The sequence below is a fragment of the Bidens hawaiensis genome, unplaced genomic scaffold (genome assembly GCF_021521415.1).
Source record: "Bidens hawaiensis isolate Kalapana, Puna unplaced genomic scaffold, B.hawaiensis_p1.1 tig00066410_1, whole genome shotgun sequence".
Lineage (NCBI taxonomy): Eukaryota > Viridiplantae > Streptophyta > Magnoliopsida > Asterales > Asteraceae > Bidens > Bidens hawaiensis.
The window spans coordinates 1-25,016 of NW_027501821.1; the positions used below are offsets into that span (position 1 = coordinate 1).

At 36.9% G+C, this 25,016-nt stretch overlaps 1 pseudogene; it reads left to right on the top strand.

The window, feature by feature from the left end:
- The first annotated feature begins 619 nt into the window (after nt 1–619).
- Nucleotides 620–1,560, top strand: LOC143604750 (7-deoxyloganetic acid glucosyltransferase pseudogene; annotated as a pseudogene).
- The last annotated feature ends 23,456 nt before the right edge of the window (nt 1,561–25,016 follow it).

Here is a 25,016-nt window from a genome sequence, read left to right on the forward strand (position 1 = left end):
AAGTGAATTGTTGAATTTAAATCCTTGAAAATGTAATGTTAGGATGATTTTATTTTTAAAAAAATATCAATACTATTTTAATTACCTCAACATTTATGTGTTGTTTGGAACCCACCGGTTCAAAGACTCTATTCAACATTTTATAAATATGTTCGGATAAGAGGTTTCATGAGTGTGTCTTTTTAATAAACTAAACACTTTTTAGTGTTAGCTAACTCTAAGAAAATCTTTTAATAGTATTATTTAAAACCCACCAAGCATCCCGTACATTTAACTTTTTTAATATATGTTTTCACAAAAATATATCCCTTTTATATCGCTCACAAGCATTCACATATTTAGTATTTTAGAATGAAATTATCTTAAATTACTAATTTATACATAATCTAAAAGTATTTAGTATTAAATGACGTTGATTCTAACTTCAGATAAACACTTACAAAATATTTTTGTATCAAAAATGTATATTAAAAAATAATTTGTAAACTTTTGATAAGACTTTACTTATCAACTTCATAACTTTGTATTTTGATATAAAAGTAAACTAATAGCAATAGGCTTTGATTTATTTAATTTATAGCTAGCAGTCTATTTTCTTGTTCCTCAGGAAATGATCTAGACAAGTTTGGTAACAAGTGTGGCAGGAACAAAGCATATTATTCGACGACGTGATCTTCCTAGCTTTTGTCGTTCCATCGACTTGCCGAACCCGATTATGGAACTCATTGTGAAAGAAGCTCACGCGGTTCCTCGAGCGCAAGGTCTCATACTCAACACGTTTGAAGAGTTGGATAGTCTCGTACTCCCACACATGCGAAAACTTTGTCCAAATATTTATACCATAGGCCCACTTCACACCCTTCACAAAACTCAACTTAAAGCCAATGCAGCACCATCATCGCAAGAAAACATATTTTCTAATAGTGTTTGGAAGGAAGATAGAACTTGCATGTCGTGGCTCGATAAGCACGATCCAAAAACCGTCATTTATGTTAGCATAGGGAGTCTTGCAACAATGACAGTTGAACAATTGCTCGAAATATGGTATGGTGTGGTTAATAGTGGAAAACCCTTTTTGTGGGTGACACGTCCCGGGTCAATCAATGGTGGGTATGACGAGTCTAGGATTTCGGCTGAGTTGCTAGCACGTACAAAAGAAGTCGGGTGTATAGTAGAATGGGCTCCACAAGAAGATGTCCTCAGCCCATCCGGCCATTGGTGGGGTTTTTGACACATAGCGGATGGAACTCGACTATGGAGAGTATAGTAGAGGGTGTTCCCATGGTTTGTTGGCCATACTTTGCGGACCAACATTGCGAACAGTAGATTTGTGGAAGAGGTATGGAAACTGGGAATAGACATGAAAGATACTTGTGATCGGTTACTAGTTGAAAAGGCAGTGAGGGATATTACGGAATCAAAACAAGATGCATTTATGCAAAAATGCAAATACTTGGTTAAATTTGGCTAAAGAGTCGATAACTAAGACGGGGTTCATCTTCTATTCAGTTGAGTCGGTTGATTGATGATATTGTAGCAATGAGCTCGACCCGACCCTAATGTAAAAGATGTGAGGTAGCATTTGTGAGACTATGCATACTTTTGTTGAATTGTAAAATGCTTAAATAAGTTTATGTATGTATATGGACATAAGACAACTTCTGAAATAAACTTATTATTAAATTTTTGTTTTTAAAAATTATATACACCTAAGTAAATCAACAAATCGCTAACTTATTTTCTTTATCCAACTTCAACGTCCTAATACATGCATGAAGGGTCGGCCGAATTGTTTTGGAGGCCTATAGTGAACCCTAAAATTGAGGCACTCCCCCAAAATTTCATAAATCATTTAAAGAACTATAGGTGTTCACGGTAGTTCTAGTTCAGCCGTTCAAGCAATCCTTTTGATCCATCACATTTCATGTCCATCAAAGGAGCCCATTAGAGGTGCACAAATTGAGTTTTTCTGAATTTCCAGTTTCGGGTGTGGAACCAGTTTCAGGTATGACTAGGTATTGGAAAATCGGATATTGTCCATACCCGGGTCGGGTTCGGGTTCGGGTTCGGGTTCGGGTTCGGGTTCGGGTCCACGTATTCTCTTCAAAAACCATACCCCATGCACCAGGTTTGGGTCAAGCATAGAACTGGGTATTCTAAAACCTGGTATTTGGATACCCTAGTATCGGGTATTGAAAAATCCCTATTTTCGGGTCCTTTTTGGGGGTATTTTTCGGGTTTAGATTGGGATTTCTAACTGGCTGCACTTTTTTGAGGTATTTTTTCGTGGTAATTTCGGGTATAGGATTACGTATTTGAGAAAACCGGTTTCGGATATTGAAGAAACCCGGTCCGGGTTTTTTCTTTCGGGTCCGGTTCTGAACTTGGTTTTTTTTTCATCTCTAGAGCCCATGGCCCACCTCATCCATCCGGTCTTCATCAATGTGTCCGATTCAAATAAGAGGAGTGTATTGTAATTGACCAATTAAACCATGATCTTATGAGATAATCGAGTGAACTAGCTGTTCTGATTTCATTTATAAGACACTACGTACTTCCAATTGCACTTTGTATCATTAAACTTGATTTCTAAATGTTTAATAAGTTTGTTTAGATTAGAATTTAATTTGCATTTTTTAAATACTATTATGCAATTATTAATGTTATTTAAAAAACATGAAGTTGCTATTTGCCTATTTCTACACGATATGGAAAATGGAGCCACGTACCTCATTTTTGAGGTTCTACATAAAAAAAAGTTTGGAAATTAGATGACGCGTATGTTGGAGTTTTCCCAATCATTTTCATATGATGCTGCCCATGACCTAAAGAAGACGTTTACGCACCCTGCCACTCTCAACAACGCGAGGCTTGCTTTGGTACGATCTTTCATCTTGTGCTTTCTATACGACGACACCCTTGACCAAACTAATCTAATAGCTTATAACTAAAACAGCTAATTATATAAATATCTTAGAACAAAATATCAATTGTTTTGGTTTTCAATCAAAAGGGATTGTAGTTCTCATGTATGATAGTTATTTATTTCTCTTTTGTTTTGTTTCTAAATCGGCTTGGTACTATATGCTAGGGGTGGGTATAAGTCGGCTTGGTTTAGTTTCGGGTCTCGACTGAAACTGAGATATTTGTTATTGTATTCTCTTATCCAATGGTTATTGGTTATCGCTTCTAACTAATTAGTTTTCGTCTCGGTTAAGTTTGGTTGATCAGCATTTGTCAAATGAATATCATTAGTTTATGTGAATTCCCATGCCTGTTTTTATCTTCAATATTTTATATAACGGGTTCAATAATTTTTGGTCAACAATCAGGCCACACGATATTTTAATTGTAAATCAAGATGTATTTGTCCCTGAGTGGTTTAAGGAATATAGAAATTGTTACATTAAGAAACAGTTCTTTGCGAATGTTTCTGTGAAAGATATAATATATTGTTTTAAAATATGAAAACCAATGTTTTCTTTTATTTCTAAAGATGCATTTTTTATTAATTGTTTTCTAATGATATAACATATACATCTTATTATTATTATTATTATTATTATTATTATTATTATATATGGCGTATTCTATTATATGGCGTCTTGACCCGATCACTTGAACCAAAATGAACCGGACCACAAAATCTTATGCCGGATTGTTTAGAATTCGAATGTCGAAAATAACAATCCCATAACAATGTTATAATATCTTATGCCGGCACGCTTCCACTTCCCGTATTCTTTTCGGGTTCTTTCAACTTCGTGAAATACAAGCTAAAATTTGAGACAGGTGGATTTACACTCCACCAAGACATGAGTTACTGACCTCTGTTGTTACAACCAACCAATCTAACCATATGATTGTATAAGAATTTGTACATCTTTTCGGTTAGAGGCTAATTGGTAGCGTCTTAACAGTCATTAAGAGGGTACCTCTTAATGGCCCACAACATCTTAATGGCTAAGAGATAGTCTTAAGTCTGAAGGGTTAAGAGATAACCATTAAAACGTAGGCTTTTTAACGATTCACACTTCAGGCTACCTCTTAACCATTAATAGGTTATGAGTCACTAAGAGGTAGCCTATTTATGGCTGTTAAGAGGCTACCAAACAGCCTCTTATAACATCTCCAAATAAACGTAATTTCGGAAATTATATTAGAATAAATAACCACTAATGTTTATAATTTCTATCTAAATGTTAATATAGCTTTAAGGAATAAAATGAGCTGATATACGAAGAAAAACGGTGAAACGGATTCAACACACCCCATAGTGAACCAAGGGATGGCCATGCTTAGAGCATACGAAGTAAAGACAAAATTCGGGAAGACAAAACATGGCCATAGTTAACCTCAACACACCCATGTTATCAAGAACAAGAGGAAAGACAAAATAGAAGGTTCTGAAGCTTAACATGGTCGTGCCATCCCAAAACACGCTCATGTTTTCAGTACAAGAGAAAAAGACAACATTTGGATTGTTGCGGACTCACCACGGCTTGTGCTTTGCTTAACACGGCCTGTGTTTTCCCTTGATGTATGACTTGACAAGGAGCATTTAATGCAGCAGGACAAAAATGTCACCGATGGTCGTGTTTTGCTTAGCACGGCCGTGCTTTGGGCACCTGATCAGCCTATAAATTGAATGTTCATCTTTCACATTCAATACACCTTACAACCTCATTTACTCCATTTCAACCACCTCTTTTCATCACCATTAATAAGGTAATTATCTCATTCATCCAACCCTTCAAGATTAAGAAGATTAAGCTCTTGGAAGAAGTCATTAGCATCAAAGATTAGTCATCTAAATTGGTTAGATTGTTTCAATTTGATCATGTTTGTATCTATTACTTTGATGGTTAACATTATGTTTATTATTACCTAATCTTTCATAGTATCATTTTGGTTTATAATGAATCTTAATTGAAGTTAATAAGGATAGTTAAACATGTGATCGGTTTTTAATAATTAATAGTTATATTGCAATTATCACTTGATGAGGAATGTTCTAATACTCTTAAAAGATACCCCAAGTGCCAAGCTTGACGATAAGCCGAGAAATTGCTAGTCTTGTGAGGCCTTGGCGAACCTTAAAATAGACACCAAGTTCCAAGCTTGACGATAAGCCGGGGAACTGCCACTCTTGCAAGGGATTGGTTAATAAATTAAGAATATTTAAAAGAGTCGTCAAGTTCCAAGCTTGATGATAAGTTGAGGAATTGCCATTCTTGTAAGACTTTGTTGGGGAAAAAACGTAGATCCTAATATGGACATGGACCAAGTGAAGTATTAGTGGTAATTAATCATTTTAAAATGGGAATGATTGGCAATATTGTGAAAACAAATTTTTGACATTCATCCACTAAAATCGACTAATTACTTGTTAAGTGAGTGTGCAACATAACCTATTTTAAACAACTCTTGGGTGGTTATTATTTGAGCTCTATAATTGCTCAAGAGTTGTGTGGATTAATATTTGGTAATTCAAGGTTGATCCTTTATAACTCAACTAATCTTAATTGTTATTTTATGTATAATACAAATGTTATTTTTACTAAAATATCAAAGGCAATTCACTTAGTAATTTAAGCGATTGTCTCATCTTTAAAGTGAGTTATCTTATAAATATTTATCATAAACCACTTGCTTATACAAAATGATGTTTAGTGTAGATTATGAAGCTTCGCATATCTCTTTCTTTAATTATTATGGAATAATATAACTTAAGAATAAAGTGTTATTCTCACATTTAATCACCATACCAAACTCATATCACATGTTTACTAACTAATTGTTAAACCAAGTTAAGAAGAGTTTGAACCATGATGATACACTTTTATCTTTGATATTCTATCTATAAAATATAAAACCCCAAAAATATTGTCTTTTAATTTATGTCTTTAATTTCCATTTAAAATTTACTTGTCAAGCAAAAACCAATATGATATTCACTTATGGTTGAAATAAATAAAACGATTTAGTAGTAAAAATCAAGCAAGTGTGTCCGGGGATTGATACTTGGTATATCTGATAGATATACTTGCCTATTTATGTATAATTTATTTAAGATAATAATTATTTTTATAAATTTTAAAATAGACACTGCGTGAACAAAAACCTTTAGAAAAACGTTAACAAACTTTTATGCTACTTTCACATTGCATCACCATCTCAGTCTAAAAACATTCACATGCATGCATCACATATAAATTTAATAAAAACTTTTTTATCATGCCACACGCTTTAAAAATAAAAACATTTAAACACACTATAGCCCAAAAGATTTAAAAAAGAAAACATGACAAAAAAAAAGTCACCAACTAATATTCTTCATTCTTAAAACATAAAAGTTAAAACTAAAATTCCTTATTTCCTTGATCCCTTGTTAGGGGCATTCTTCACCCTTTCTTTGTAACCCTTAACGGTTACAATAGCTCCATTAAATTGCCATTTCACGTCAATGTCGGCTGAAGCATACTCCCCTGATTCAGATTCATGCATGAGAAGCATTACTTCAACGGTTAACACCTCGGTGCCCCCGGGCGTGCTAGCAGTCGGCGCCTTCTCATATATAAGGAGCCAACGACCATTCAAATCCACAGTTACGTCCTTTGGCTTGATACTGGCAAAAGGCACGAAGTAAATCATGCCGCCCTCTGTTTCAACAACCTTGATTCCACTTTTGTCAACATAGTTTGAGTTCACCCAACATTCGGCTACCATACCACTTTTGGGTTAAACGATGAAGATTTTTTAGGCTTCATGCCATTAGGCATGTTAGTGGTCGGTGCCTTCCCGTACATAAGTAGTCAGCGTCCCTTCAAATCCACGCTTACGTCCTTTGACCGAATCCCATCAAAAGACACGAAACACACCATGTCGTACTTGGTTTCAACCACCTTGATTACACTTTTGTCAACACACTTTTGAGTTCACTCAACATTCAGCTACATACCCTGTTTGGGGTTAAACGTTAAAGACCTTTTTGGCGTGAGAAAAATTGTTGAAAACATGATACTAAATCTAAAGGGAAAATGATCAAAATAGCCACTTTGACCAACTTGTTTCCAATTTTAGCTATATCTTTCACAAAATTCCCCAAATAGCTACCCAAATTGTCGCCGACAAAAGCTCTTCACTAGCTGTAGACGTTTTTGGTCTTGCCATCCGACAAAACTCGAAGGCTATAAGATCACGCCATCTATACATACATGCTATCATCCGGCAAAATTGTTCTCATCTCCTACCTCTCAAACCCTAAACCTTCATAACCAATCTCCACCTCCATCTTTCTTATTTCTCCAAAAAATAAAGGAAATCCATAGTGTAAATCGCTTAGTTTTTCGAGGAGAACACAACTTTAATATTTGTTTCATGAATCACATCTGTTGCCGAGAATCTGTGAAAGAAAGTGACGAACCATAGATTTTCAATTCAGAGATTCTTAATTTCGAGTTCATATAGGGAAATTGAAACTCCATCTAACCATCAGAAGGGTTAAGCCGCCAGACCTGATGAAAGCATGTCAGGACCGTCAGTCGGGTGAAACCTTAGCAAATGTTCGACAAGAACACACCGACTCGAATACTCAAAGACCGATTGAATATCCTGGAGGAATCAGGATATCCAATGATTGAGAATGAAGGATTGTGAACAATTATCTAACACAAAACAGTAAATGATAATCAGTAAATGCTTATTCAGAGACAAAGATTCACTATATTTAATGATACATCAAAGGAACAGTGAATGGAATGTCTAGGGTTTTGTGTGACGGCGACGGCTATTGTACGATGAACAAAATGGAATGTTTTTCGTAATCAGTGTGTGCCTTCCTATCCCGTCTCGAAAATCCGTCCCCTAAAGGTACCCTAGGACGTCTATTTATAAACTCTGACATTCCTTCTATAAGTCCTAGTCTTGCTCGAGCAAACTTCCTATACTAGGTGTGCTCGGTGAATGTCCTCGAGCAGACTTTACTTGGAATATATTCTCTTTCTAAGAATACATATTCCCTTTGAGTAAGCTTCATTCCTCTTGACTTGTCCATGCTTTGCTCGAACTAGTCCATCGAGCAAGCTCATTCTTCTTGATGTCTTCAGCTTTTCTTATTCAGCCATCTTTAGCATGCTCGGATGTAAATCTTGCTCGGTAACTGAACTGTTCTCGAAGTCTTTGCTTTGATTCACGTGACATCCTCTTATTGCATCCATGCTCATCCCCATGTGCTCGATCATCCTGTGCTCGCAACACTTGGCTAGAACTTGTATGATCAAGTTGTTTGCTCGATTGGCAATCCATGCTCGATAGAAGAATACTCTTGCTCGTTGAAGTGTAGCTTGCTCGAAGCTTTTAACACTTAGAAGAATCAACCATTTAAGGTTCAGAACCTTGCTCGAAGTAGTAAAAACCATGCTCGATCGTCTGGGCTTGCTCGAATTCCATACTTAGCCGTTTCTGAGGAGGTTGAGAAGATTCCAATCTTCCTTGTAGAAAATCCAACCCAACAATCTCCCCCTAGATTGGAACAAGCTCAGATGCACCAAAACATACCTGCATAGAGTTACACATATATCAGATTTCTAGATAAATCATTTAAGAACATGTCATTTCATTACATAATTGGAATTTTGCCACATGGGCATTACAAACTAAATTTTTACAACTCAAACAAAATATAAAGATAAACAAAAATAAAAAATCAATCATTCATTAGCTCCATTCTGTTATCTTCTTCCTCTGTTCTTGGCTTCAGCTCTTTCTTTTAGTTTCTTCACATATGCAGCTCTTTGCTTCAACATGTCAAGTTCTGAGGAGTCAGAGGCATCACTTGGGAATCTTGCATTAATCAAATCTTGTAGGTCTTGAGGATGCATATAATGCAGATCTCCATCCTCCTTTATGACTGCAATAGGTATCCCAGAATCATTTCTCAAAGTGATCGAATCATCATGTGGATTGTACGTTATGTATGTGATTCTTCCAAATTGTTGTACTCTTGAGTTGGGTTCCTTCATCACTTCTCTCGTAGCCAAGCATTCTTTTAAGGTCTTCATTTTCTGGTGAGAGCTGCTTGCTAGAGTTCTTTGTTTCTTTGATTCAGAGAGGGAAAGCTCAGATATGTGAACTTCACTGATTCTCTTCCTCCTCTTCTCTTTTTCTGCTTGGCTCCTGATCTCTCTCTTCTTCTGCTGCAGAAATGGGAATCCCTTTTCTGCTTGTTCCTTCAAAAACTTGGAGAGATCATTCCTCAGTTAACCAGATGGTTGACTCCTTACTTGATTGTCATATAAATTCAGCTCAGCCATCTTGGTCAGTTGTTCTTTTGAAAAATTTCTCAAATCATCTCTGAAGATGATGAGATGTTCTGCTTCATCTTCAGTCACCACCCTTAAAGTCTTCGATCTTCGGTCAAAATAGAGACGTGTGGGCAGATTCAAGTTTCTTGGCTGCACAGGCCTCACACTCTCTGACCTATCGGTTTTGCTTGAGCTCCCCATTTCAACTTTCTTTCTTTTGTCAAGACCTTCTTCAACATACCATCTCTTGATCGTATCTTCTATTTGCATCATTAGTCTTGACATTTATACTCCCTTTTTGTGGAGAGCATTGATCATTTCAGCATGGACCTCCTCTTCAACTCTCCTCCTATCCTCTTGTAACTTTCTTTGTGTTTCAATATACATTTTCTGCTCTCTATTATATATTTCCATTAATTGTTCAAGAGGCATGTTTTGAAACTATTCTTCTGACACTCCCTTTTCCATCACAATTCTTTTTAACAAATCTACCCTTTGAGTGTCTTCAAACCATTTCTTCACCTCTTCTTCCTTCTTCTTAGTCTCCTCCATTTCTTTTGCCAGTCTCATTTTTAACTCTTGTTGTCTTTGATATTCTTACTGACTTTTCTTGTCTTTATGAGAGGCTTTTACAAGTTCAATTTTTCTTTTAATTTCTTCATGAGAAAGGTTTATTAACTGATCATACTTGTATCCATAAAGCTGGAGAAATTTGATATCCTTATGCTTTGACTTCAAGGATTCATACTCTTCTTCATCTCTTTGCTTCTTCTCGATCTTCTTCTTGCTACTATCTGATTCTTTGAATTCTTTTTCTTTCTCTTTCTTCCTTTCGGACACCTTTCTCACATAGTTAGATAGATTCTCCATGAGAGCCCTTTTGTAAAAACTATCAATCTCGTCAAATGGTTGTAAGTTAAGGAATGCAGGCTTGTGACCAGCCTTTATCAAAACTTCCCTTTTTCCTTTCCTTACTCTCCAACCCTCAGCTTCTTTTTCCACATCCTCTTTTGATAGTCTTTGAACATAAAGAGGATCATAACCCAAGCTGATCAGATATTCAACATCTTCATTTGTCTTTTCAGCTTCCTTCAATTTTTCCTCATCTTCATTTTCACCATCCAAGTCAACCACTTCTTCAAGGTTATGAAGAGCCTCAATCATTGGTTCATCATTTTGTTTGGATTGAGCTCTTCTACTTTCTTCAAGCTTGTCTAACCTCAACTTGTACACCATCTTCTTTACTGATTTTTGTCTCTTGGACTCTGGTGTCTCAATTTCAGTTGTGTCCTTTCTTTTAAGACTTGATTGAGATGTAGTGGGTGAGTTGGGCTGATGTTCTTCAATCTCTGGGTCTTCCAATATGATTTCTTCATCCACAGATTCTGAATCTTCAAGAGCGGCTTCATTCATATGAGTCTCTTCAGTTTCTTCAGCAATTTCTTGAATAATAGGCTTAGTTGGTTCAACATATTCCTCCACTTCTGGTTCTCCTTTACTCAAGTTTATAAAGTCTTGCTGAGCTTTTCTTGCTACCATCACAATCTCTGGGTGATGTCTTTCAGGATTATTTAGAATCAGTGTAAGATCCTTCATAATGATCAATTTAACCATTGTGCTTGCTGAGACTTCAATTGTTTCATCCTTTTCTTGACTAACTAGTCCCAAGCTAAGTTCTGGCTCGTTCATTTCAGGCTTAGATACATCTTGTTCAACTGATGTGGGCTCTTGTGTATCATCATTTTGTCTTGCTTTTAGAGCCTCCAATGTAGCTTTAATAGCATCATCAGCCTCCTTTAATCTCCTCTCTTCTGCTTCTTCCTTTTCCTTCATGTTTATTAATGCTTCTATGACTTCTTGTGGAATTTCCTCATCCTCTTCCTTCTCCAAGTTCTCCAGTTCTTCATTCATCAATTCTATAGCTGTTTTCACTGACTCAGCTTCAGATACATCCGGATCAACAACATTTTCTTTAAACAAAATATCTTCTGATTGGACTGGATGCTTAGGCAGGGGATGTAGATCTTCTTCAGTAATTGCAACCCCTTTGCCTTTTGTTTTTCTTTTTAGACTCTCTTCTTCAGTTTCATCTTCTTCTTTATCCTCCCCCTCATCCTCCTATTCTCCATCATCATATGCTTAGTTTAGCATGTTCAAAGCATCAGATGGTCCAACCTCCTCTTCAACATCAATATTCTCCCCCTGTTTTGATGCATCTGAGGTCTTCTCAACCTCAAACTGCCCCTCAAGGGTTCGAATCTTCATTAAAGCTTCATTTAGAGCAGCTTCCAATGCCGAGTTCCGTCTGGCCAAAATGGCATTACGTTCTCTTAACATGATGTTTTCAAACTCAAGTTTGGCATTTTCACACACAACATCGTAAAGATTGGGACTTGATGGTGGGGTTTCAACAGTAGGTTTTGGAGCTGGTTCAGAGAATGGTTCAGATTCTGCGATTTCAGGGGATGGAACTTTGTATGGTTCTGGGGATGGAGGTGGTTCATGAGGAGTGGAGTCTTTCAGTGGTGAAGTAGGTGGTGTAGGAATAGGAATATCATTAGTAACAGGTTCGGTAGTGGATGGTGAACAGACAACATTGTCATCACCGTAAATCATAGGTGCAGGAAACACATCTTCATCCATCGGCTCATTTATCTCCTCCTGTTCTTCGACTGGTGCTATAACCTCCTCATCTGCAGCTTGTTCAATCAAAGGCACATCAACACAACCAACCAACTTGTCATTTCCACCCTCTTCACCATCATCATTATCATTTTCATCACCATCTTCCTCATCACTGTTGCCAGGGGTCCTTGGTATATCAATAGCACCCAGTGCAGGTACGAGTAACCATGGGAGTACATCCCAGTCATCATTGTCAATGAACTTACTTTGAGTATCCTTCATACGTTTGCATATATTTGGGTCTTGCAACCTCAAAATCTGCCCTGTCCTCTGAATGTCTGGTAAGTCTCTGTTTATTAAGATCTGCAGAAAACGTGGATACATTAAGAATCTTTGATGGATTGGCCTCTCTGCATTTGAAATCAACCCTTGAAAGATGAGTGTTGAAATGTTGAAGGGTTGTTGGTAAAGAATGGCGACAGTGAGAGTCCCAAGCTCTCTGCTCAATAAAGTCCAAGTCCGAGGAGATAAGGACTGGATCACGTGATGAATCAGGAACCTGTAGAGTAAAGGAAAATTTCCCTGTTGAAACTGTCCCTCATTCTCTCCTCCCTGATAGCCCATAGTCTCTTGAAAGACTCTTAGTAACCTTGGGACTGAGTAGGACGACTGAGCCTCAAAATTGTCATTAAGGTCCAGTGCAGCTCTGATTGAGCCTTCTGTAATCTCAATGTCATGATTTAGAATCGACGCCTCAATTCTTTCCCCATTGACGTCATTGACATATGTTTCAGACCCCCAAAAATCCGAAATATGATTCTTGTATATTGTGGGGTCTTTAGTTAAAGCCACCCTCAGATTGGAGTTACTCAAAAAATTTATCATTGGCTCTAACTCTCGGTTGTCATCGTCTATCTCCAACCGAGCACACATATTATGCCGCTTTTCAAATTTGAAAGCCATCAGTTCTGCAAAAGCAAGAAGATTTGTCAGTACACAAAGTTGCAGAACTAATATATGAGAATAGATAGATGATTAAAGGCGTCTTCAATTAACCTGTTCCGTAGTAATATGCGTACCTGCAAAACAAGTAAACAGTTAGTCAATTTGTTTAATAGGAAACCCTAATTTCAAAATCGGTGTGACGATTATCGAACAACGATGTCTTACCGAAGTCGAAACAGAGCTAATGGCTATTAACGAAGTGAAATTAAAGAATAATAGACCAGCGAGCAAGAGGGAGATAGCATGAGCAAGAGGGCTTTCGTTTAGGTTTAATTAGAGAAAAATGTGTGAAAAACTTTCTAAGTCCCCTTTTTATACCTAACGATTGGGTGGTATAGTACGTTGGTTTGTCATCTAGCACACGACAGTTGTCATTTAATTTCAAATTCACATGTACCTCCCTTGCTCGAGTATACAGCCAAAATAAAAGCTGGCTCCTTATGCTCGAGTCACATGGTACAATTCTTGCTCGAGTATACTTAGAAATATATCATGTCAATTCCCTATGCTCGAGATGCATTCCTGTGTGAACTTAGCATTAGATATCTAAATCCCAATATGCTCGAAGTACACTGTGCTCGAAAGTCTTAATCTTTCCTAATCCCGTACTCGAACTCACAAATCTGGTACCTTACCGTGCTTGAAAATTACTTAGCAATAGATTCATCTCTCCTAAGCTCGAAACTCTCATGAAGATACCTAGCACAGACCTTGCTCGAAAAACTTAGATGTTTCCTATCATTCAGTTCTTGTGCTCGTAGACTTGAAATCATACTTAGTCATGCAATCATGCTCGAAGATACTTAGTAAAATAACAAAGTATATCTTCGTGCTCGTAGATCAAAGATAACAAAAACACATCAAAAGCAAGCTCGAAGTACAGTCTAATCCCTAGATCATACTCGAAAATACTTAGAACAAACACAGATAACATTGGTTAAGTCAATATCATTTGCCTAGAAGTTAAGACAAAGATCACACTCAAACTTTGCAATAATTAAGATTACAAGTTAATGAAATCATTCCGTTTGCTCAAGCTTGGGTTTGAGGTGAACATCAAAATCCAGTTCAAAAAGTTATGTCAATTCATTGGAAAGATCTCAACATGGGATCAGATTGTCCAATAACTGTCACACCACTTCATTTTCAGCCGTATTATGACTTAAGTCAGGCTGACACTAGGTGTAGGTTCTTAGCATGATTCTTATGACTTTTTGTGATATTCTTAAGGTTCAATTAGTTGCTTGAGTTAGAATGGTCACATTTTAGACTTTAGTAGTTCCTTATTTCTTCTCAAAGCTTATTTAGCTTTCTCCGAATCACCCCGAATTGACTTCAACCCCCTGATGCAGTGGTCAAAAAGATTTTGTATTTGTCCGAGCAGTGTAGTTAAAAATAAGATACATAGATATTAGACCATAAGGTTGAACGTTGGACTTACAAGCCATCCAGACTTACATGCCTTTCATTCAGAGTGTTTAGGACTTATTTGAATGCCCCACTCTTGTAGTTCTTTTAGTGCCCCTTTAGGTCATGATACATTTATTTATCATTAATGATTTTGAAGCATATTGCATTTTCTTTTTCACTCTATTTCATTTGCTTCATTTTCTTTTGATAAGCTTTCATATATATATATATATATATATATATATATATATATATATATATAGCTATTTAGTAGCTGCTCATAATTTGAGGACTTGTTTTTGTTAGACCAAAACATCAACAGGCTCGTGTATGATCGATAATTGCCTTTCTGCCTATCATTTGGATAGATGTGCAAGAAAACATACCTTAGTTTTCAAATGAATCACCACATCAAACTTAGCATGATTATTGTATTTGTATCACATAGATCACTGCACTCATGAGAAGAAGCTACACAAATTGTCAGTTTACTGAACAGAAATCTTTTAAGCCTATAATCCATGAGTTAGGAGATTAGACAATATACTATCATTTCCCATTTTAGTTGGATTCAATCTCCACTTCAAAAACAATTTTCACTTCTGATTAGGAACTTGGATAATGTTATCATCTCTCTTATATGATCACCAAAACAGTGTTGCTTAATCAAAAACTTTTACCATTTAAAAACCATTTTCCCTTTGAAAATTCAATTGAAGAATAGTAATTTTAAAGATGGTGTTGTCATTTAAGAATTTGTAATTAATCACACACTTTCAAAGAATCAAAACACAAACTTTTAGATAGCATAGAAACAACAAAGTATCACTTAAGTCTGTCGAGCATGCTCAGAACTTCATCAAGCATGCTCGAAAATCTATCGAGCAACCTTAGAAGTGAATCAATTCAATGATTGTGCTCGAGAGACTTGACTTTGTGCTCGAGCAGTATTTAGCAAGGAATAAGCAAGTTATCCTGAACATATGTACATGCTCGACCACTGGTAACAACATTCATTCTCGAGTTACTTGAGAAAAACTTCCAAGTATGGATTGTTTGTGCTCTAAGAGCATTAAACACCCATCTTCCACAGAAGCATGCTTGAAACACTTGCAAAAGTTTTCAAGACTGCATTCTATGCTCGAGCTGTTGAGCAATGACATATGTGCTCGAATGACTTAGAATAGTCTTTCAGAAGCCTATGCTTGTGCTCGAAGAGCAATAAGCACATCATCAAGCACAGATTCATGCTCGAAGTACTCAGAATCATAAAAATTCATCACGCAAGCACATATCAAAGTACTAACAGCTGTGATTAACTCGTGATTCATGCAATTCGAGTAATCATTCAAGCATAGCAATGTTATCATGCAAACATTCAAAGTGAGTAACATAGATCATCAGTAAGCACCTCACTTAAGCACACATCCTAAATTAAACCTCATCAGCATTAATCATTCCTAGGCATTTCAACAGAAAGTGAAACCTGGTCTTATCTAAAGGTTTGGTGAACAAATCAACCAAATTATCAGATGTGTCTACCCTTTTCATTTCTATAAGCCCTTTTTCCTGATAGTCCCTAATGAAATGATGTCTAATTTCAATGTGCTTAGTTTTAGAATGTTGGACTGGATTCTTAACTATGAACACAGCAGCAGTGTTATCAATTAAAATAGGTGTGAGTAAGAAATTCAGACCATAATCCAGCAGTTGGTTTTGAATCCACAGAACCTGTGCACACCAGGCAGATGCAGCAATGTACTCCGCTTCAGCAGTAGAGATTGACACTGTGGTTTGTTTCTTGCATTGCCATGACACAAGTCTGTTTCCAAGAAACTGACATCCTCCTGAAGTTGATTTTTGACTCATGTTGCAACCATCATAGTCACTGTCAGTATAAGCCATCAAGTCAAAGGAAGAGTTCTTTGGATACCAAATTCCCAAGTCTGGTTTTCCTTTCAAGTATCTGAATATTCTTTTCATTGCTAGCATATGTGACACCTTGGGGTTAGCTTGAAATCTTGCACAGACACACATAGCAAACATAATATCTGGCCTAGATGCTGTGAGATACATCAATGATCCTATATTGGCCCTATATTCATGCTGGTCTACTGGCTCCCCCTTTTCATCAGGTACCATTTTCTCATGTGTGTCCATTGGTGTTGACACTGTCTTGAAGTCTTGGTACTTGAACTTGGTGAGAATCTCTTGAACATATTTTGATTTATTGATGAATATTCCATCTGTCTTCTGTTGCACTTGCAGTCCAAGGAAGAAATTCATTTCTCCCATTGAGCTCATTTAGTATTTGGACTTCATTACTTGCTCAAATTCCTTGCACATTTGTTCATTTGTTGAGCCAAAAATGATGTCATCCACATACACTTGCAGCAGTAGCAAATCTTTTCCTTTTCTTTTGTAAAACAAAGTCTTGTCAATGGCTCCTCTGCAGAAACCATGCTCTAACAAATGGTTAGACAGCTCATCATACCAGGTTCTTGGTGCCTGATGTAGTCCATAAAGTGCTTTGCTGAGCTTGTAGACTTTGTTTGGATGAATTGGATCTTCAAATCTAGGAGGTTGAGTGACATAAACTTCTTCATCTATCTTTCCATTCAGAAATGCAGATTTTACATCAAGCTGATAGACTTTAATGTTCATTGATGCTGCATATGCTAGAAAAATCCTGATAGCCTCTAGTCTTGCAACAGGAGCAAATACCTCTTCAAAGTCGACTCCTTCTTCTTGTAGACACCCTAGAGCTACCAATCTAGCCTTGTTCTTAATCACTATCCCCCTTTCATCCTTCTTGTTTCTAAAGACCCATTTTGTACCAATTGCATACTTGCCTCTGGGCTTGTCCACTAAGTCCCACACATGTAAGTCTCTGAACTGAGCTAATTCCTCCTGCATAGCTTCCACCCAGCTGTTGTCCTTTAAAGCTTGATTGATATTCTTTGGTTCAACTTGGGATAGAAAACAGGCATACAGACAGATATTTGCCCTTTCAGATGCACTTCTGGTAACTCTTTCATGTAGATCTCCAATTATGTTCTCTGTAGGGTGATTTCTTTCAACAGAGGCAGTTTGAACAATTGGTGGTACAAACGCTTCTGCTTCTAGATTTGTCATATTCATCTCAGCAGATTCATCTTCAGATCTGTCTTGATTTTCAGTAGAGGTTTGAACATGATTGAGTCCTGATGTAGATGCTTCATTTCCTCCTAGCTGCAATGAGTCAAACAGGGTCTGCAACTGAAACATTTCTTCAGTCTGAGAGGGTTGTTAACTTTGGATGGTCTCACTTTCAATAACACTTGGACCTTCATTTGAGATTTCAACTCCAACCTCTTGTCCAACTCTCTCTACTTCATCTTCTCCTTGGATGTTTCTTCCAAAGGTAAATCCATTTGCTTCAGGAGCAACTGAGGTCTATAGTTTGTCTAGATCAACTTGTTTTGCTTTTCCTTTTTCTTCAAAGCTGGTTCTGTACATACTATCATCCATGTCTTCACTATAGATTTTAAATGATTTGATCATTTTCTCAAGATCAAATAGCCATTTTGGACCATCAGTATTGTTGAACTGGTTTTCATTGAAGATGATATCAGATGATTCAATGATCACCATGTGCTCTTTCACATACACACTATAAGCTTTTGAATGAGATGAATAGCTCACAAAGAAACATTCCAGTGATTTGGACTGGAATTTGTTCAAGTAATCCTTTGTGTTCAAGAGTGAGCATTTACACCCAAAAGGCTTCAAGAACTTCACATAAGGCTTTCTCTGGTAGAGAATTTCATATGGAGTCTTGTTTTGAGCCTTGTTAAGTAGAACCCTGTTCTGCACATAACATGCAGTGTTTATTGCTTCTGCCCAGAAGGTAACAGGAAGGTTGGCATCAGCAATCATGGTTCTTGCAGCTTCAATTAAAGTTCTATTTCTCCTTTCTGCAACACCATTTTGTTCAGGAGTTCTAGGAGCACTATACTGCTGGAAAATACCCTTAGAAGTGCAGAATTCACTCATAGTGTCATTCTTGAATTCTAACCCATTGTCACTTCTAATTACCTTCACTTTCCTGTCAAGTTGATTTTCCATCTTCAGTACACAGGATTTGATCAAATTTGGGGTTTCATCCTTGGTACCCATGAAATATACCCAAGTGAATCTTGAAAAATCATCAGTTATCACTAAGCAGTATCTCTTCTTTCCAACACTTGGAACACTCACTGGACCAAACAAGTCCATGTGAAGTAATTCCAAGACCTCATCTATTGTGTTTATCAGTTTGCTCTTGTGTGAGGATTTTTGTTTTTTTCCCTTTAGGCAAGATGTGCATTTTTCTTCTAGCTTGAACTCTCTTGTGGGAAGGCCAACAACATGTTCTCCTTTCACTAGTTTGTTCATGTTCTTCAAATTTACATGACACATCTTCCTATGCCATAGCACAGTTTCATTCTCAGTTGCCTTTGATACAAAACCTGAACCACCTCTTGAAGTTGCAGTATTCATTCTTAGTTCATAGAGGTTGCCGTTTCTTGGAGCCATCATCATAATCATTTCGGTTGGAATCACAAACTCTGGCTTCAAAATCAGGCAATGTTCATCATTGAAAGCAACCTTGTATCCCTTGTCACATACTTGAGAAATGCTCAGCAAATTGTACTGTAGTCCTTCAACATGTAGAACATTCTCAAAGGATACTTTGCCATTTGTGAGTGTTCCCTTTCCAACAATTTTTCCTCCATTTTCATCACTCCAAAATGCAACTGGTCCCTCATATTTCTTCACATAATTAATCAATGCAGTCTTGTCACATGTCATTTGCCTTGAACATCCACTGTCCATATACCATAGATCATTGCTACTCATGGACTGTTCCTGCACACACACAAAAGGAATCAGTTTGATTCTAAGTTACAAACTCCATCAGTTTGTAATTCAGAGATAGTGGAGGATGCATCAGAAGTTGGGATTGGAACAGGTGGTGGATCTTCATACACGACTTCACAATCCTCATCAGTGTCGGACTCTGATCCAAAGTGCACTGTAGACACTTTAATGCTACTAACAACTTCCTCAATCACCTTATCCTTCCCTTCTTCTACTTCCTTCTTTATCTTCCACTTGAATCCTCTTGGTTCAAATCCTTGTTTTAACATAAAATTCTCATCACCATTTAGAACACTTGGTCTCCTCTTGGCTTTCTCTTCATTTGGTGACCTTCTGTTCCTGTCTGTTGTTGTTAGGATTTGATTATTTTCTTTGATCTTCAGAATTGTGTTGAGCCTTTGTTCCAACATAGGCTGATGGTTCTTATCTTCAGATGGGTTTTTATTTCCATTCAAGTATCTCTCATACATTTCTTTGTAGCTTTTCATGTCATAGCCACTAACCACATCTGGAATTTCAAAAATATCCTCAAGAATCCAGCAAGAGTTAGTGTGATGCCAATATGCATCACATTTCGTGCAGAACACTTTAGCAAAGCTTCCCAAATCTTCAAGAAGTTTCTTGTCCTTGATCTTGTCACTTGGTTTAGGGAAGTCAAATCCTAAAGATGTCTTTGGATTCAAAGTGTTGGAAAAATCCATCTTGATTGGCTTGCTGAGATCAATTGCTTGTGGATATTTTTCTTTGACAAAAATAATTTTCTTCAGCTTGGATGGCATTGTTGAAGAGCTTCCCCCTTGTTCTTTTGGATATCTTCTTCTTGGAGCATTATCCACATCACCAACATCAAATAATTCATGATTAGAAAAGACTGGGTAGATTGGTGGATGACTCTGATCATAAGAGGATTTAATTGATTGTTCTGTTTTCTTCTTGATGACTGGCTGTGATTATGATCTCTTCTTGATGACTGGCTGTGGTCTAGCACATATATCAAATGGAACATGCTCTCTTCTCATTCTCTCGTGGTGCTTTCTTACCTTTGATGTCATAGGAGGCAGAAGAGGAATTTTATCACTTTTCTTCTTATTTGTTCTTTTCTTCTTCTTCTTCTTCTCCTTTGATGACTTAGAGCTTCCACAGCTACAGTTGCTTTCTTCACTAGAGTATTCACTCCACTTCTTTTTCTCTCCTTGAGGCTGTTCATCAATCACAGTTTCTGACTTATCAGTGTGTTTCATCACAAATTCTCCATCCCGATCTACAATCACATCATCATACTGCTTGATAAATTCAGGCTTATAATCAAACACATTTTTGAACTGTTTGAGATACTCACTTCTGCTCTTGTTATCAACTTTCAAAGGGTAACTATCACAGAAAGGTGGTGGTACCTTCTTGTACTTCTCTTCCTCTGTCATTTTGTCAACATGACCAATAATGTTTCCTGTAGAGATAAGGTTTTTCAAAAACTCCATTTCAATCAACAACTCTGCATTCTTGAGTTTTTCTTCAGCAAACATCTTCTTTAGTCCTTCTATCTCAATTCTCATTCTGGATTGAGCTTGATATGATACCATACAATCATCCTCCAATCCCTTGATTTGACTTTCATATGTAGCCTCACTACCCTCATACACATTCAGGAATACAACCTTCCTTCCACATTCAGTTTTTCATTTTCCAACCTCCTGATTTAATTCATCAATTGTAGCAAGAAGATCAGAAACAGAAGTATTAGAATGTACCTGAGTGTTGGAAGATTCAGCCTTGTCATGAATTTTGGCCATGAATGCAACATTTGCCCTTTCCATCTCAGCAGCATGATTACTCCAGTCAAACTCTTCATCCTGAGCCACCCTTGTAACAGCTACATTCCCTTGATCCCTTTGCTGGTTCATACCATTTTGAGATAATCTGTTTTGATTTGTGTGAACCTGCATCTGATTATTTCTTTGAGGTTGAAAGGTTTGTTGCTGGTTTCTATTTTGGTGTTGATATGGGTTCTGGTTGGGGATTTGAGTTCTTTGTTGCTGGAAGTTCTGATTCTGGTTTTGATAGAATTGGTTCTGATTCACTTGATTGCCAACTTGCTTCGGCATGTTACACTCTCTAGCAAAATGTCCTGGTTGTTGACAGTTATAACAGATGGCTTTTGATTTGTCAAAGCCGATTCTTTCATTTGGGCCATTAAAGCTTGTTCTTCTAGTTCTGTTATACAACCTTTTGCTTCTCACAGCTAACATAGCTGCTTGCCACTTTATGTCCATGTCTTCTAAGTCATCATTATCAATTTGCTCAAGATCTTCCTGCACAATACTCGTGTTGATCAGGTTCTTGGCGACAAAGGCATGATATGACTCAGTAAACATAGAGAACAATGCTAGATAATCTGTTCCATGGGCATTGTTGTTGTGTAGGAAAGCAGATTGTCCACCAGTAGCAGATGGAGCCTCATCCTCAATCAATTGGACGTTAAATCTTGACTGTCCACTGCAGGTTCAATGATTGGTTGATGAGATTTGACAGAAGGATTTCCCATTGGTGCTACTAGAGCATTGTTCATTTGAAAACTGGGTTTATCCTCCTTAATCATGTGATTCTCAATCATTTCATGCTCAGAAGCGTTAAGAAAGGTAATCACATAATCCAATTTGAAGCTAGGAAAGCTTGCCTTTTCCTTTATAAACTTGCTCGCAGTGTACCATTCGCCAGATAGAGATGACAGAAGCTTCTTGTTAAGCTAAAAATCGAAAATCTGCAGATCAGTGGTCCTAATTTCATTTACAATGGTCAGAACCTTTGTAACACTGACTTCAACCTTTCTCCTTCTTTAAACTTAAATCTGTCCAACTGTTGCTTTAGTCGGTCTTTCTTAATACCTCTCAACTCAGTGTTCCCTTCGAACATTTCAATCACTGCATCATACATATCCTTTGCGGTTTTATGATGATTTACAGTGGTTAAAATTTCCCATGAAAGCCCCAACTTCAGCATTGATAGTGCTTTATCATCCCTCTTTTTCATTCTCAAGTCGACCGCAGCGTTGTTGTTTGGTGCTGCTGAAGGAACATAGTTCCCTTCAATGATAGCCATCCAAAGTTCCGGGTCGTTATACTTCACTGAAGCTTCAAATAGCACTCTCCATTTTATAGAGTTCTCTTGTCTAAGCAGCCTTGGAATCTTGTTGGTTGACACTTCCTGGTCTTCCATTTCACCAGATCTGAGTTTTATAGCAGCAAAGCACAGCGAATCTTCAAGCTTCTTCACAAATCCTCAGTCCCGTGGTCTTCAGTGAGCTTACTCAAGCTCTGATACCACTTGTCAGGACCGTCAGTCGAGTGAAACCTTAGCAAAGGTTCGACAAGAACACACCGACTCGAATACTCAAAGACCAATTGAATATCCCGGCGGAATCAGGATATCCAATGATTGAGAATGAAGGATTGTGAACAGATATCAAACACAAAACAATAAATGATAATCAGTAAATGCCTATTCAGAGACAAAGATTCACTATATTTAATGATACATCAAAGGAACAGTGAATGGAATGTCTACGGTTTTGTGTGACGGCGGCGGCTATTGTACGATGAACAAAATGGAATGTTTTTCGTAATCAGTGTGTGCTTGCCTATTCCGTCTCAAAAATCCGTCCCCTAAAGGTACCCTATGACGTCTATTTATAGACTCTAACATTCCTTCTATAAGTCCTAGTCATTACATAATGAAAGATAAATCTAATACAAGTGTTACAGTCCTCGAGCAAGGTACATACCTTCCTCGAGCAAACTTCCTATACTAGGTGTGCTCGGTAAATGTCCTCGAGTAGACTTTACTTAGAATATATTCTTTTTCGAAGAATACATATTCCCTTTGAGTAAGCTTCATTCCTCTTGACTTGTCCATGCTTTGCTCGAACTAGTCCATCAAGTAAGCTCATTCTTCTTGATGTCTTCAGCTTTTCTTATTCAGCAATCTTTAGCATGCTCAGATGTAAATCTTGCTCGGTAACTGAACTATGCTCGAAGTTTTTGCTTTGATTCACGTGACATCCTCTTATTGCATCCATGCTCGTCCCCATGTGCTCGATCATCCTGTGCTCGCAACACTTGGCTAGAACTTGTATGATCAAGCTGTTTGCTCGATTGGCAATCCATGCTCGATAGAAGAATACTCTTGCTCGTTGAAGTGTAGCTTGCTCGAAGCTTTTAACACTTAGAAGAATCAACCATTTAAGGTTCAGAACCTTGCTCGAAGTAGTAAAAACCATGCTCGATCGTATGGGCTTGCTCGAATTCCATACTTAGCCGTTTTTGAGGAGGTTGAGAAGATTCCAATCTTCCTTGTAGAAAATCGAACCCAACAAAGCAGCCTCAGGTACCGTTGGTCCGATTGTTTCACCTTTCGTCAGTTCCATTAACAGTTTTTCCGTTGGATCTGTTAAAAAATTGTTGGTTCTTTAATGAGTTTCTTCGATCCGATAAAAGAAAATGACAATCGGCATAATCTTAGTGGTCGACGAGTTTTCTTGGATGGCAGGACCAAAACCGCCGGCGGCCGGTGAAGAACCGTTGCCAGCGACGAGTTTGATGGCTATTTTAAGGATTTTGTGAAAGAGATAGCTTAAATAGAAAATATGTTGTTCGAAGTAGCTGTTTTGGTTGTTGGTAAATCATCATCAATTAATAGATTTTATTCTAAAAACGTTTATATGATTTTTAAAATGTAATTATTTTAATTAGTTTAAATAATATTAAATAATCTATTAATATTAATAAAAACATGCTATTTTTTTTAATTATTTTATTAAAAAATAAAACTAAAACATTTCTTAATGGTTTATAACATAAGAAATTATAAACAAATCTTTATACATCCAGCTCAAAGGAATTGTACAGCAGCTAGCTTGCTTGCTTCGGTTAAATTTGTTTAAACATATTGTCAAAATTTATACTAATATTAATAAACACAGTGCATTTCGTTTAATTATATTAAATAAAAAATACATAAAAATAACATTTCTTAATGGTGTATAACATAAGAAATTTAAAATGTTTTAGCATCTAACTCAAAGGAATTAAATAACTAGCTAGCATTTAGGCCAAGATTGTTTAAACAGAACTGTAAAATATATCCATATTAATGAACACAGTGCATTTTGTTTAACTTTTTGTTAGAAAAAACAAATCTAATTGGTTTATAACACAAGAAATTAAAAACCAATGTTTTAACACTCAGTTTAGCATAAAGGAAGCAAACAGCCAAAATAAAATTGTTTCAAATATGTACACTTACAGATTATTTTGAAGCGTCCAATAGAGGCAATGATCTTCTCAATTAAACACACCAGTCTCGTTCGACTAGAATCATGTTATGAACTTCATGAACCAGTCAACATTGGTGGTTTTCATGAAATCTAAAATATAACGCCGAAAATAATGAGATTCAGAAACCAAAATAGGATATAAGTGTCTGTGTCTTAACTCACCTTAGCCATATACGACTTCAAAGCTATCCATTTACAAGTATTTATTCATGAAAAATCGCTTTCGTACTTTTAGGTAGGGTAGGGTTTGATAGTAACTTTTAGGGGTCTTTATGCAAATATAAATAACATATATTTTTTTTAAGCTGGGCTTCACGCCGTAGATGCCGTTACGCTCACCATTTTGCCACTAGAAGACGAAATTTAATTTACAACCAAAATCCCAAGACGAGTCAGAAATAACATATTATATAGTTTTGAACATTAACCCAATCAATGAT